The 16,663-nt window shown below is 29.0% G+C and overlaps 1 protein-coding gene across 3 annotated transcripts in view; it reads right to left on the bottom strand.

Annotated features, from left to right (window-relative positions):
* LOC103573984 (protein bric-a-brac 1) overlaps positions 1 to 16,235 on the bottom strand; it is a 212,241-nt gene extending 196,006 nt beyond the window's left edge. For all 3 annotated transcript variants that reach the window (XM_014442315.2, XM_014442312.2, XM_053739817.1), the window contains exons 1-2: positions 16,109 to 16,235; positions 15,657 to 15,694 (exon numbers count right to left, since the gene is read on the bottom strand). The gene's annotated coding sequence lies outside the window, so the exon portion shown is untranslated. The remainder of the gene's footprint in view (positions 1 to 15,656; positions 15,695 to 16,108) is intronic.
* Between the last annotated feature and the right edge of the window lie 428 nt (positions 16,236 to 16,663).

Raw genomic sequence — 16,663 nt, 5'->3', positions numbered from 1 at the left:
TACCCAAAGTCGTAAATCGCGAATGATTCCGCTGAATTTCCATCTCGTCGAATGTATGTAGGGGATGCTTGGGAAGGGTTTGGGGATGAAGGTATAGCGGGCTGCAGGACGTCGAAAGGGGAAAAGATAATGGGCAGGGGTTTGGTGAATGATAATGTGTAGCTGCTCCACGTGCATCGATACATACATCGTCTGACTACTATATGATTCTATATATTTATATATAGTACTGTATCTACATACAGTAGCATATTACAAAGATATATATATGTATAGATATAATTTAAAAATGAATTCTGTGTATATATTTTTGTAAAATATAGTCGGGTGTAAAAAAATAAGGCTCTTCGCTAAATAAAACGTGAGTTTTGTCGAATAATTTTTATTGATAGGATAGAAAGAATGTAAAAATTATAAATGATGGATCGATTGGTCGATAATAAAATTGATCGGGCTGATCTTGGAATCTCTTGCTGGGAGGAATAATAAAACATCGGTAAAGACTAGTAGTCGATCGAATAAGTATAACAGACGAAAAAGAACAGGATAACTTGCTACTCTTTCCCTTTACTTGAGGGCTCAGACAAAACCCGGAATTATCAGAATTACCAACGAGTCTCTCAAACACCACATTATTCTACTGATATTCCTGAGTTTAACTTTTATTATCCCTACCATTAAGTAATTCTTATATTAAATAATTCCTTTTCTCCCAATAAAATTCTCATTCGTTTTTAGGATTTCAAAAAATTAAAATTATCAAGGAATTTTTTAACAGAAATGCTGTGAATATTTTCAATGGATTTATTATTGAAATATTTTTACCCTAATTTTGCTCGGCTCAATTATCATGACGAAGAAAAAAAAACAGAAAGGGAGAGATTGAAACAAAATTAGGCGTAAACTCTTTAAATTTTATGAGATCAAGTAAAATAATCCAGAAAATTTATTTTGAATATTTTTTTATGAAGCCTAGTAGTGCCATTTTAATCGATTTGTTCTCAATACTTTTTTTAGATTACATCATTACTAGAAATAATAATAATTTACTTTTATTACTCATTCACGTCGAACGTAATGCTCGTTGCGAAATAATAACAAAATAATTAAACACATTCAAAAGAGGCATAAAAAAAAATTAATAATTTATTTATAATAAATTTATTCATTTCAAATGTATCATAAAAAATATTTAATTGAAAGTATGCAAATTTTTTTTACATTGTCGTATGAATAAAACATGTGCTTAATGACATTGACTAGAACTGCTAATATATTGACAATACAAGAAGAGTAAAATAATTATTTGCAAATGGGCAATCCAAACATTCCCAATAACTGCAATTTTATATGTCTATATATATAGCAGGTACGATAAGTAATTGATTAAAATAAACATTTCTTCGTATAGTAAATGAAATATAAAAACAAAAACAAAAATGTTCATTTTGTATAAAAGTTTATTTACACGATAAAATAAAAAAATTCATAAAAATTTCATGCGACAATATAAATTAAAATGACTCTTTGCTCAGTGCGGTTGGATGCAATAAATTGATCTATAGATTCAAAAATTCATCAAGACCTTTTTTTTTTATCTATTTATTATTTTTTTTTTTTTTTTTGTAAAACATTATATAAGTGATTATTTGTTTTTTTTGTCGACCACCTCACTGAATATATTTTGTAAGTTAAAAAGTCATGTAATAGAAAATATAGTTAACGAGTGTCCCAATAGTCGGAAAACTGTATTATGATGGTAGCAAGAATATTTTTTTTCTGTGTATAGTAATGGTCTATAACATTACAGAATACCAGCATCTACTCTCTGAAAACGAAACATTGAAAATCATGTGACAATCACTATTTGGCAGTGAATAATCACTTATATCAATAAAAAGTGTACCATATTTAAATTAGTTAGTTACTAATCCAATAGATTCTCATAAATTGCCGTAGAAAATTTGTAAGAATGGTTTCTATGAGAAGCGCTATAGTTAAATATAGGGCCTTATATATGCAGCCATAAGAATCTATCGGATTTTTTAAGCAGGGATACTGTTCACTAGTAAACAGAGAATAGTCACTATTTTCACTATCTTAAATTGAAGAGAATAAACTTCAAGTATCAGCGTTTATACAACCAGTCAAAATAACCTAATTTCGACCCAATGCTCCGGAAAAATATAAACGAATGCGTAAATTGCGAATGTCTTCAATCAGCGGTTAGAAACGAATTTATTTCATCTCCTGAAAAAAACACAATGTTTCTGCCCGTTCAAAGATAGTTTCACTCGTTATTTCAGGTCTGATACTTGACATTTATTTTTTAGTTCTGACTGTAATTGTTTCATAAAAATTAGTGTAAATGACAGATAGTATTTTCATTTTTTCTGCTTAATCTTAAATTGGAAATCACAATTTACGCTTACACCAATAGTTGATCACACAATTGATCTCAAATATTATTTTTCTTCTGACTGAATGCTGTTACTGAAACTTAAAGTTCCAACTCTCTTAAAATGAATCAGTGAAAAGTACTACAATCAGTGAAAATTCACTGCACAAAAAGTCTCAAGAATATCACTAATTGAATCAGTGATATACTTGGGACTGATTCGCAGTGAATATTCACTGATTTGTAAGTTTTTCCACTGATTCATTTTAAGAGAGAACGCATGTCATCATGAAAAATTTTCCTATGTGACACAAAACGAAACACAATTTCAGTCCTCCCTTACAGACGATACAGCCAACCTCGCTTTGGCCTGAAATCTCGTTTCATTTTTCAGAAAAATTATTTTAATCAAAAAAGACAGTAGAGCACTACTCCGCTTCGCGTTCCAGCTGTGCAATAATGTTAAATTTGTACTATATAGACAAATAATTTGAATCGTCTAGTCAAAAACCACAAATAGTTCACTCAGCTAGACTATCATGCCCCGGTCTCTATACAAAATATTATTTAACGTAAGCTATTGATTTTCAATTAACTCAAACAAATTTCATTACCAATGAATTTATTAATTAAATTAAAATCTCAGGTGGTAATAAATTAATGCAGCATACGATTGTTCTTTAAAAAATTCAGTAGTTATATCATGTGACGGTTAAATTTAAATCCAATAAAACAATTCTCTCCATTGAATCTTTGAAACCCGGACGGTACTTTCTTAAATATTAATATGAATTGGAGAATGAAGATTTTACAAATTAATGTCGCCAATGAAAACTCAGACTCGCCAAATCTGTCAGTGAGTAATTTTATTTCTAAACCATCGTAAATTTTAATAGTTTCATTTATTCTCATAGAATAGCTTACTCTATATAACCATTGTTGAAAATCGACGAGTTGGTCACGAATATCTAATCAATAATTATTAACGTGATACTCTCTATTTTTGCGGTTTCGCTTCCCTTGTTTTCCCTCTTCCCTTTCTTACATCGAAATATTTGCATATTTATAAAGGGAATGTAATCGCAGACTTGCTACTTTTCGTCGCTTCCCTCTCTTTCTCTCTCTACATCTCTTTCTCTTTTTATCTTTTACGGTAAAAGCCAACAAGTAAAAGGATCGACAAAAAAATAAAAATTCGAAAATAAAAAGAAACATAAAGTGAAGGTGGACGAGAGTAAGATAAAGAAAAACCGCGGGGCAACATGGCGGAAGGATTCGTGGTAGACATGCGATCCCGATTTATCATAACGTATCATCACCCAGGAGCGCCACTATGAGAAATAATTTATTATTCACGAGAAAGCTCGCGAATCGATCGTCAGGTCGATCGAGGCCTGAGAAATGCTACCGTTTGCCATCAATTTTATTATTATTATTATTTTAATTTTTTTTTTTTTTTTTTTTATTTCAATTCTCACCATTTCTCTATTATTTTTTCGTTCTTTAAGACACCAGACTGCCTATAGCGCGTTATACAGACTCAAAAGTCGCAAAGAATTTCACCAAACATGAGTTTATATTTTATAGCTCCTCGGACTAAAACTAAATAAATAATAATAAGAAAAGTTTAAATTACGGTATGTAAAATGTGAAAGGAGATTGTTATTCTGTTGAAATTGTAAAATATGCTTAGGTAATTTTAGTTGTTGGTTTCTATCGTACTATTTGAGAAGATAAAATTAAATACTATAATATCTATATATATATATATATATATATATCTAGATATTGATATATATATATATACTATGTTATGTTATGTACAAGTGCCGACAAATGAAGTGGTAGCGTTGAAAGATACTAGCCAATAGTAAGGCAAAGGTTTATATATATATATATATATGAAACACACAGGTTTACAAGTCGCGAATAAGCTACCGTACAAAGCAGATAGTCACGATCAGCTTGTTATGATTGAGAGAATAAAGAGGGTGGATGATAGAGATGATAGATTGAGAGAGAAGAACGGAATTTGTGTGCAATTGACGGAATCATCGGTAATCGCGAAATCATCGGGCTGGGTTATATAGATACCGGATCAAACTGATGGAGATCATGCTGCTTAGCACACGGTTATTCTATAGCTGGTAGATACATAATGACCTTAGGAACTCGTGTGAAAATCATGAAAACATATACTTATTTTAGAAATTATATATAAAATTACTTTTTTAAATAATTTCTTTTATATTTTGTTTTTAATGAATATTTTATAAAATCCTACTTATTTCTGTGTTTTCTTTTTTTTTAGTGAATAGTTTTATTTATTTAAAAAAAATATTTGGTGTATATTTACTACATTGAATTTTTAGTGAGGATACGTATGAATGATGTGATATATATATTAATACTTAATAGTCACATGGGGTCAGGACTAGACAATTTAAAACTCAAAATTTCGATATTTAATTTTTGGAATTTTCAATCTCGAATATCACAATAGCTATTGAGTTTTTGGAAAAAGTGAAAGATATGTTTTTTGTAGAAAATTTAAAGCGCTACAAAAAAGGTATCCTGCAATTTTTCAAAAAACTCAATACTTGCAGAGATATTTGCAAAAAACAAATTATATTTTTTTTTGATAATTTGAATTTTTTTCTAAAATTCAAAATAAAAATTTTTATTAAAAACCGATGCTATCTTTTAGAGAAGCATCATTATGAAATTTCTTGTGAAAATATTAATTAATTCAATTTTTACAACTGATCAGGCTCTGGGGTCCTGTAGACCCCCTATGGCCGTTGTGAGTAAAAAAAAAAGGCGCGATCTTGTGATAGAAATTCAAAATTTGTACATGAAAAGAAAGAAACTCTACATTATCATATAAATATGAATGTCGGGAAATTTCTTATATCTTTCTAATCGATAGATAATAATATATATTTAGATTATGTAATAAAGGTGTTTATCTTCATGTCACAGTACATACGTCAAAATATTATTAATATATATAATAGTAAAATTATAAGCTAGCAATTGAAATGGGTCAGCAATAACATGGCGAGAATGTTTTTGTTTAGCTTCCGCAGCCGTGTAATATATCTCTGTCAACAATATTTACTAGCTATAATTATTTAGCTTATGAAACCATATTAGCTCTCCAGAGACACAATAGAAATATATATGTACATATATATGAGGACCGAGAAATGGTAATAAACATACAATCATAAAAATAGTACGCATGCTTCATATTATTATAAGTATATAAGACTTTGACTTAAAAAAAGTTATTTTTAAATTTTGGAATTTTGAGAAAAATATTTTTAACTTGCAGTTGTAAAAATTTTAAATTTTCAAAAAAAAAAAAAAACAAGTAATAGGTTTTAGTTCAAAATTTCAAACTATTTTTAAGTAGATTTCAAAAGATATTTTTGTGTATATGTATGAATGCATATATGTATGTTGGGAAAACTTATGAACAAATGATTTTGATTTTTTAAAATACCTTATAAATTTTACTATTAAATGATCTTAGAATTTCGTGAAAAAATATATTGCGCTCAAATTTACAGATGGTTGTTCTCCATTCGTATCAATATTCTGTTCAAAAGTGTTTTATTCAATATAATTAAATAAATGACTAATTTGTAATCACAATAATATAATTTTGAAATCTATATTATTTGCATTACACTGATGAGAATACTACGCAAATTATCAGAATATGGATGTAATAATCTAATCATATTAAGCAGTAATTAATACGGCAAAATTTAATTGTAAATAGAGAATACAATACATTAGTCTATGATCATTGCAGACCTTGATTACAGGCTAATGAAATTTCAATATATGTATACAAACGAAAAATCACAATACAAAGGAATTGAAACAAGAATGGAACACTCTTTTAGAAAAAGAAAATTTCAACAGTTGCAATGTGAATAGTAAAAATAAACTTATCAAACGAATATAAAATTTTCAGTTTAGACTAATTTCCAAAAAAACCTTGAAAAATTACAATATGGACAACCTTAATTTTTTTTGTTCAAAAAAGCACGATCTTACAATTCACTGTGATTTTTTTTGTTTACTTTTTTATAAAACTATGATATAATTTACCAAAAACTCATTTTTTTAAATTTCAATAAAATGTAAAAAAAAGTTCCGAACATAATTAAATAAAAATTTCATAACGCAAACTTATTTAAAATTCATGTATGAAAAATTGATAAAATAATTAGCGAACAGTAATATATTTTGGAATAAAAAACAGCAGAGAAAAAAAAATATTTTTCTTTTTTTAAATTCAACGTTACTACGAACAATTTTCCAATATTAAATTATCACAGAGTGCAAAAATAAATCGTCCAACTTTCTGATATGATATCACATATAGTAGACAAGCTGCAAGAGAGCGCATAAACATCGGCCGTACATGCAATGCATCACTGTATGTAGGATGAACGAATAAATTTCGTAAACAGCCTGGGCAATGTGAGGGGATGAGATGGAGGGATGAAATCAGAAATGAGTACAACTAGAATTCGTGTGGTATATATATGTAGGTATATATTTATATGTTATATGGATGTGTATGATGAGAGAGAAGAACAATCATTGGCTACCACGTGGCAAGATAATTGGCACGTAATGGATTAGAGAGTCGTGTCCCGTATGAATATAGAGCATCAAATAGGGGGAGAGGGTAAAAAGGGTGGTGGGAGAGGAAGAGGGTGAAAATTCAGTGACAGAGGGATCGAGGTGGTTGCGGGGATCTAGAGGAGTTTAGTTGGAGCGCCCAATTCGTACGATCGGAAATGAAATTTTGATTGACAAGAGAGCCTCGTCACGGTACAGACAAATCTAACCTGCAATTCACAGTCGGCACCAATTAACTATTGGAAAATCTCACTAGGGGAGTAAAATAGTAAATGAAAATGAGAGATACAAAAAAAGTATATCAAATTAAACATACCCAATAAAAATTTTTATTGCTTCTATAGTTTTTAAAATTTCAATGATAAAATAATAATACAATACAGAAAAACATATTTAGAGAACTTTATTAAAAAATCGGAATTGCAATTATTTAATTGATATTGGATTTTATTCAATTGTAATGCGGAATTTCAAAATTATTAGAAAAACTCGAAATTTCGAATTATTCAAATCGATTCGATATGAATAATTCTGCAACAGGAAATGATCCTGTATACACAACAGGACTGTCCTTTAGCTGCAACGGAATGAGTCCTTAAATACTACAAAGCTAGCCTTACAGTAATAGGATTGGTCTTATAGCTGCTAAATCTTTCGTGTTGAAGCTATAAAATTATGCTACAGTACCTAGTGCTGGTGCAGCAACATGATTTTTCGTGCATGACATTATGATTTCGCAGAAGCTCTCTTTTCACAGACTTCATAACAATTCTTCACCTAATAAATGTCTATCGCAAAATAAAACTATCGAACTTTTACTCCGAAACATCTCTCTACCCAGAACAACTTCCTCGGCTTCAAATTCTTCCCTAAAAAGTCTCTAATCAAAAAGACTATCTGAAATAACATTATCTATTACCGACAGTTAAAAATAACCCGTAAATGAAAAAACGTTAATATTTATGTTAACTATATTAAGGTATGTCCTAAATAATTTTTCACAGACGTTTTCACATAAAAGTCTAGGACGAAAATATCCCAAACAAAAATCCGTGACAAATATCGACGGTTTCTCAGGATTTTTTGTAAGGATTTGGTAGAATCTTATCATTTAGTATTTTCTCATCTGATATTTTAAACGATTTCTCTTCAGATGGTTTAGAATTCAAAGATTTCCAATTTAGTAATCCAAAGATAGTCTGATTATATTTTAAGACAAAAATGCCCAAATTACCTCAATTGGACTGATGCCACTCAAACTGACAAAATTAAAAAATTCATAGTTTTATTAAATAAATAAACTTTTAGAATGTACATAATTCGATAAAAAAACCAAAACTTGACTATTTTCGAATATTATCGAGTACCTCTCAGTAGGCTGTCATCCAATTGTGTCAATGACTTCTAAACATACTTGAATAATTATTAGTCAAGTACAATCGAGATGTATTTTTATTGAGAGGCATGACTGGAAAAATATCCACAACCTGAATCAAGAGAACAATGAGTCACGATAATCGTGCTCAATTTTCTTGAGGATTAAAGTTTTAAAAAAAAAAGATATCTTATGACAGCGGAATAAATAAAAACGTTTATATAAAAAATAAAAAATAAAAAACATGATGTTTTACTATCACACGTGACACTCAGCAGGAGGTAGCTTAGATACCACCCGTTGAGTGACGAAATCCCCCCGTGGATCGAAGGGCTGTTACTGAGTTAAGAGCATGATTACAATATCCATCGACAATTTTATAAACCAGGGCGTAGAGAAGTGGTCGTAGAAAAAAAAACAATAATAAATAAATAATATAATATAAAAATATAGAGTATAACTAGAGGGAGGAAGAAACAACTTGAATTAACAGGGCAATTGAATTGAGTACTCACATCTGTCAATTTTAAACGTGTAGTATAATATATACATATACATATACATATATATAGATTGAGGAGCTTTGATTCAAATAATGTTATGTTATATTTATTTAATTAAATTCGTATACTATAAATTGAATTTAGAAAAGGGAGGTGTTACATTTCATGTTCACCAGCGGAATAAAACTAGGTTACAAGTTATGAGCTGGAACAAATTAATGATTAGAGGACCCTCTTGTAACTAAAACTAATCATCCATAAGATGACCCTTTACTTGGGCTTCAGTTAATAACTTCAACTAATTTTCCTTGTTTTTTTTTTTTAACCATTTCAGAAAAATTGAAATTCATGTTTAAAAAAGAATTAGGTCAAAAAAAGGATACTAGAATAATGAAATGTCTAGTGGATTGTGTAGTCACTAATTAAGGCAAATCTCTTTGATGTGATAAAACGTTAATTTTTTTTTTAACTTTTTTTATGGTAAGTGTGAATTGAAACGTAATAAATGACAAAGAAATTGACAACTGTTAATATAATTACTTGTTAAAATATCATAGTCAATTATTACGGCTAGAGGTAAAATAAAACGTGTTTAAAAGTGTACGTTTTAAATTATTAATGGATATGAAAGTAAAAATAATTTTTCAGCATGGTATAGATAGAGATTAATAATGAAATAATACTAAAATTATATTTCGTATTGTTTCTTTATATTCTCATATGATGAAATGACATCAATTACGTCACTTCTATATGAGGAAACTCAATTAGTGTGATGATTGTCACTTGTTCAAGTATCATACATAACGGTAAATTGAAATATATTATTCAGTCATTTAGTGATGGTATTTTCGATTTATCAGTTCGGTTAGCACATTTATTATCCCTATAAAAAAATCTAATCGGCTGTAAACCAATGACTTTGGAGTTAGGGCTCGAGATACCACTATTCATTCACGGGGAATAAAATGTCAACCTTTTAATTTGCCCAAGATAAAATTTTTTTTATTTTTTTTTTTAAGATAATTCATGCATTCAGAGGTAGGGTAATTTTCACCATAATATGAACGCCAAATAAATGAACAAAAATTAATGTTTTAATAATGACAATAAAAATGAAACATTTTTTTTTTTTTTTTTTTTTTTTTTTCAAAATTTAGACGTTTTTATGAAAAAATTATTTCTTCTCTTTGAAATTTTTAAAAATCTAGTAGATGAATACTCGACTTAAATTTTTGTATTTGTAAAAATTTATTTAAAAAACTAGGGTGGGCTGGGGGTAAGTTGATCTGATTACTTGATTTCCAAAACAAAAAAAAATATTTTTGAAACGTTTATTAATACGTGAGTCAATTACGCAACTTTGTCAGCTTTTTGAGTCAAATTGACGTCCATCGATTGTATAAATGTAAACAAGAGTAGTTTTGCATCAATTGAGTAAAAGATTTTTAAAAAAGTTTCGGAATTTTATATCGTATATTTACTTTAAAAGTTATCTTTAAGAAGTTGTCTTAATATGGGAAAAACTTTTACTAATACGGATCAATTTCATCCAATACAGGAACGATTTGTTCCAATGCCAGAACTATAGTCCCGTGCTGGGACTAAAAGTTATGTTTTGACTTTTATTTTAAATTTTATTATGTTTTTTTTTTTTTTTTTTTTTTTTTTCACAAGGGAAATTTTTTTTTTGTAGAATTCCTATAAAATTATTTATGTGATCATCTATAAGTAAATGTAATGCATTCATATTTTTATTGCGTAATTTTTATCATCATTTTTAAAGTAAAAAATTTTTATTTTCATGTTCGGGTAAAAAAAAAACCATTGGTAATAAAAAAATGTTTAATCCCAATGATTTTTTAAAACATAAAGTAGAGAGTAACGATGTTTTTAAATTTTAAAAGGTGATTTTGTATAAAAAATTTATTTCATTGCGGACAAAAAAAATCTACTCAAATTTGAGAAGTAAAATTTTAAAAAAAAATTGGAAAAAAATAAAATGCACGAAATGTGCATACTGGGATACGGTGTCTATATATAGAGCTTTTATTTTCCTGACTAACGTATAAATATTAATATAATAGCGTTGATTGCGCTGGATCGTATACAAATATACGAACACGAGGTATGCACTCGGCCAATAACACTGCTGCGAATAATGCTCCAACACCCGGGACATGTCCGGAGCAACGCGATGACACGTCGACGATCGAGGGGTGTGATGAGAGTATAGACGTGAGAGGAGTCGAGAGGGAATGAAAGCTCGATGTACCGTGTGCTAGTGGTCGAAAAGGGGGTGGACCAACTACGCTCTGTGGGCATTAAATATACACGCTGATTTGTCGCCTGTGGATTGTCACCTCTGATAGCTTTCGTTTTGTTGCATCAATTTTACGAACGAGTTACACTGTTTTTCTCACAAACCAATGTGTAATATCAAGTTTTATTTTGCGTTTTATTTTTATTATTTTTTCAATTTTAATTTTTAAATTTATGCCCGAAAAATTTTTAAGTCCATCAATTTACTCGATATAAATTATAGAAATTATGATCGAAATAGGTGGGGTAAAAAACCGGTTAAAATGTGATGAGAATTATTTGATAAAAAAAAAAAAATTTTTAAACAATTACTGAATTAGTTTCTTTGATTATTGTTGAGTTGAAAAAAATTATGAGGTAAAATAGGTTCCCAGAATTTTTTTTTTGATCGCACGGGCAGTACAGACATTAGAAGACGATTCGGGTCACCTAAAATTGCTAACAAAAGATTTTTGAATATGAAGTCAGTCTTCAATAAATATTAAGTATCAGAGCTGGAGTCAAGAGTGAAACTGTCTTTCAGCGGGCAGAAAAATCATTTGGTTCTTTCCAGGAACGAAAGAAATTCCATTCTGCCAGCAGAGTAAAGGCAATTAAGGCATTCGCTAATATTTGTTCGCGGCATTGGGCTGAAATTAGCTTATTTCGAATAGTTGTACAGACACGGGAAGTTTCGATACTGATAGCAGGAAAAATAATATTATAGTATATTACACACCAAGGAAGGAAAGTAAGTCATTCCAGACCACAAGCTAAAGGCGAGGGCGCCAGCCACTAAAGGCACCTCCTACACGAAGAAATTATTCTCCTTTGAAATGCTATAGTATTATAGTAAATTCGGACCATGTTGGCCACCTGCCAAAATTGAAATAACCATTTGCAAAAATTGACCAAAGTGTCCGGCTTTAAGACACTATAGCATTTCAAACAAGAATAATTTTTCTATGTACCTTTTTCGGGGTGTATATACTATTTTTTACCAGACTTGTTTCTAAAAGTATCATTTTTTCTCTAATTTTGGAAAAAATGGTGCATGCTAATTTTGATCTTTCGTTTTCTCATAAAAGGCAGACTTTTTTCCTTCTAAACAGAGCAGAAATTCACATTTTCAAGGCATTTATAGTGAAAAATATGAAGAATAAAAATAAACGTTGCTTTTGAGTAAAATATTTTTGAACCTCATGGTTTTTTGAGTATTTTCCATGGTAAAATAGTTCAAATGCCACAAGAATTAATTACTCGCTAAAGTCTTCAATAGTCCAACTCTCTGCTTATTTAAAATGATTTTAAAAGTCATAATACCAAATATATAAAAACAACACATTTATTATTCTGTAACTGGTAAAATTATAACGATGTTTCATCATGACCTATAACTTTTTTTGCTTTTACAAAAGGCAAATATTTAAACAGAATTAATTATGAATATTTCCATTATCTTGAATGATATTAAGGTTTAAGTATCGATTACTGCGGATGTTTTTGCTTCCAAGTCGTAATTACAATATGGGAGAACTCAATCGATTGTTGAAACATATTTACTACGCTCTCTCCGCGGATTTATAATACGTACATACGAAAGTATTAGCAAAATATCTCTTATCGTATGTGTAATAAAATTATATTATACTAAGCTCAAGTTCTTTTATTTAATAAACTTATCGAGTAACACAATCATTTTCTTTCTTTCTTTTTTTTATTAACGAATCATTAATTATTTGTTTACATGACTAAAGAATTCTGAGCATTGTCTCTGATTAGCTTTCAATATAAAACTAACATTTAGTTAATACATTATTAAACTATTTAAAGAATTTATAAATATTTTTAATTATTATTATTATTACTAGAGTCACCTACATATTAACATTTATAAATATTCAATAACAATAAATATATTCAGTTAAATATTTGCGTTTAATCGACAATTCTCTCTTGATTACATGAATTAAAAAAAACAAAAATTTATTACCATCAGAGCTGAACAAAATTTTAATTCAAGTGTAAACTTAATTATTTTTCAATTTTACACGAAATGACGTGTACGATAAAAAAAAAAAAAAAAAAAAAAACATTTGATCGATGGTGAATATAAATTTATATTTTTTTAGTTTCCAGCGATAAAATTTACACATATGTCAAAATTAGAAGACAGTTTTAGGATAATTGTTTTTTCTTTTTATTATTATTATTATTATTATTATTATGTTTTTTTTTTTATATCCTACATCTAAAAATTTTAACACACGAAACTCGAAGTGGCAGTTCTATATTGTTGGAGTAGTCAAGATATACCGTTTAAATATTTGATGGACGACGTACAAAAATTCGCAGCGAATAGAGAAAGGGGAGTTGAGGATATATATATATATATATATATATTATTAATAGAAGAGAGAATTGAGACGAGGTAAGCGCGGTAGGGTGGGGCAAGAGAGCACAAATCGATTGTGCTAACATTAACGTTGAGGAATAATAAAAAAAAAAACAGTAATTTACTTAGTAAAACATAAAGCTGCGATGGACGGCGAAGGAAGGCAAACACATTAAACATTTAGAAGACATAATAACCCGCAGCATACGTAAAACCACCGGCGCCCTTTTCACTGATGTCGATGAATAATGTACATACGCTAAGGTATATGACGCGCCTACCATCTTTTTTCATACACTCTACTTTGCCTTTAATCATAAAATAATTTTAATTTATGCTTCTACTTTATACTACCGGTATTAATATTTAATTCAAAAATGTAAAAATAAAACTCTTATATGTATATATATTTACATATATATCTAAGTATCCAAATTTATTTTTGCAACGATTGATTTTTACTGACATCAATGACATTTTGATTGTCAACACAATTATTTCCAAGCTAAATATGATTTTAACTAGTTTTGACAATTAAAAGAAACATTTTTGGATAAACATGTCAGATTTTGATATATTAAATCTTTTACTTTTCGTTTATATTCTAAAAAAAAAAAAGTGTCAATTTTCATTGCGAAAATTGTTTTTCATTTTCAGAAAAAATAGAATACTTAAATAGTTACCTTAGAATGGAAAAACATCATCTAAATTTAGGAAATATAATTAGAAACACAATGCGATAGTGAAAGCGTTTGGCTTCAGAAATTTTCTTTTTAATTTTTAACCACAAAATAAGTCTACCATATGATTAGCAATGAAAAAAAATTATACGCTCTTTTGACTTTAAACTTAGGGGTCATTCGTCAAATACGTAACGCAAAATTTCACTTTTTAAGACTCCCTCCCTCCCTTTGTCCCTATGTAACATTTTCTGCGATTCCCTTATCAATATTGCGTCACAAATGATAGACCCCCTCCCTTGTTATGTCGGAAATATATACAAATATTAAACGAATGATATTCTATAGTAACAAAAAAGGAAAATTTGGAAAACCGAGAGAAAAGTTTTCAAAATTGTTCGATGAGCTGTGAATGTCACGTTTTTTTGGACCCCCTTTCCCCTGTCACAGTAAGCGACACCCCCTCCTACCCCATAAGTGCGAACGTATTTTATGAACGGCCCCTTAGTGACTAAAGCCAAAAAGGCATATAATATTAATATTTAGTCCTTTTGGAATTATTAACGCAGTATAATGTTGCCATGCTTAACATTTACAAAATCAGAAAGTTTAAAATTTACAACTGCGACATATTGGCTACGAAAGAAGTAAGAACCAATAATGAAATCTACTAAAACACTCGACTCGCAAGTCCACCCTCAAACAAATCTACCGCAATTTTGTATTACATTTCTCCACTACCTATTATAAAATACCGCGAAATATTATTATTGCAAAAATCGGTAAAAAGCTTCCTTAACATTTTACAAAGTCTGCCAAAAAAGTATTACTACAATAAAATTAAGTATTTCAAATCGTAAATCATATTTAAAAAAAAAAAATTTCCCTCTTATTTTAAAATTTATTGTTGTAATTTTTTACATTTATAATAAAATCTTCTAAACTTTACCCATTACTGCTTTCATTTGTAAAAAGTTATTTCCATATAAATTCATACCTATACTTTATTACACAATTATAAAATATAAAATATGACATTTTCATATTTATACTTTTTTTTACTAATTAAAAACTGTCGGTATGGCAGATGTACAAGCGATCAAAAATGTAATGCACACTGACATCTAGCGTCGAAGCAACGAACTAATGAATTGGAGCCAAAAACTCACTTCCTAATAAGCGATCATTTATTTTCATGTTTTCTTTTTTTTTTTCCGTATCCTAATAAATAATGATCATTCAATTTTTTTTAAAATTATCATCACACTTTTAGTTAATAAATTAAAATATCATAACATTTTTTCATGCAATTTAAAATTAATAATAATTAAAAACTCACCAAGAAAATTTTCCTCTTCAAATATTTTTTGATAAAATCTGTAATAAATAAAAAAAAGTTTTTTTACATGAAACGAATTTAAGCTTATGGTTACAAATAGATGCCAATAAAATTAAACTGATTAATTTATGTAGGCGTCGCGACGCGTCGGACGTCTAGTCATGTAGGAGGAACAACCACTTGTGGATTGTCAGTTCAAAACATCTATAATTTCAAAAGTTATCAGCGATATTTATAATAGACGTACAAATAATAATTAATTAAAAATTTTTAGTAATTACTGATCAATTTTTTATTATATGTGGAATTGCTTGATGATTGTTATTGAGTTGTGATAGATGTTATTATTTTTTGCAAAAAAATATTTGGGTTATTAAAGGAGTTATTGTTAACGCCATGACAATTTATTTTATTTTTAAAATTATTTGAATTAATTGACCTGAGTGACTTACGAGTAGAGACGAAGAAAGTCAGATGATAATTAATCACTACTTATATATTTTTATCACAGATATTATTGAGTTATTTGAGATTGAAAATAAATACTCGACGTTTCTTTAGGAAATTGTTTCGTTTAGACAACGGCATGTACACATTGGAACGACAGCAGCGCTAAATTTTTGTACTAAAATGACAATTGGTTTGAAAGTAGAAAATTTATGTGACTTACTGTCAGTAAAGTCGGTTCTTATCATAATAGTTGGTACTTACGGTAAGCAAAAGTCGATCAAATATCCTAGGGTCGGAATATCGATTTTGTCCGCAACTTGATGTTAATTTGCAGGAGAAACTTCTTGAGGTCAACTTTGCTGCAATTTATTGGCGTGCGAAACAATTGATGACAAGTTGAAAGCAATTGTTGGCGAGTAAAAAGTTGATGGAAACATTCTCTGTCAAATTGACATCCATAAGTTGGCGGAGCTGTTTTTAAATTTTTCGAAAAGTTGGTGACAGGTGGCGGCAGTATGTTGCTGTCAACTTTCTGACATGAAAGTCTAGCTATCAAA

This window comes from Microplitis demolitor, chromosome 6, assembly GCF_026212275.2.
Source record: "Microplitis demolitor isolate Queensland-Clemson2020A chromosome 6, iyMicDemo2.1a, whole genome shotgun sequence".
Lineage (NCBI taxonomy): Eukaryota > Metazoa > Arthropoda > Insecta > Hymenoptera > Braconidae > Microplitis > Microplitis demolitor.
This window is presented reverse-complemented; position numbering and strand designations above follow the sequence as displayed.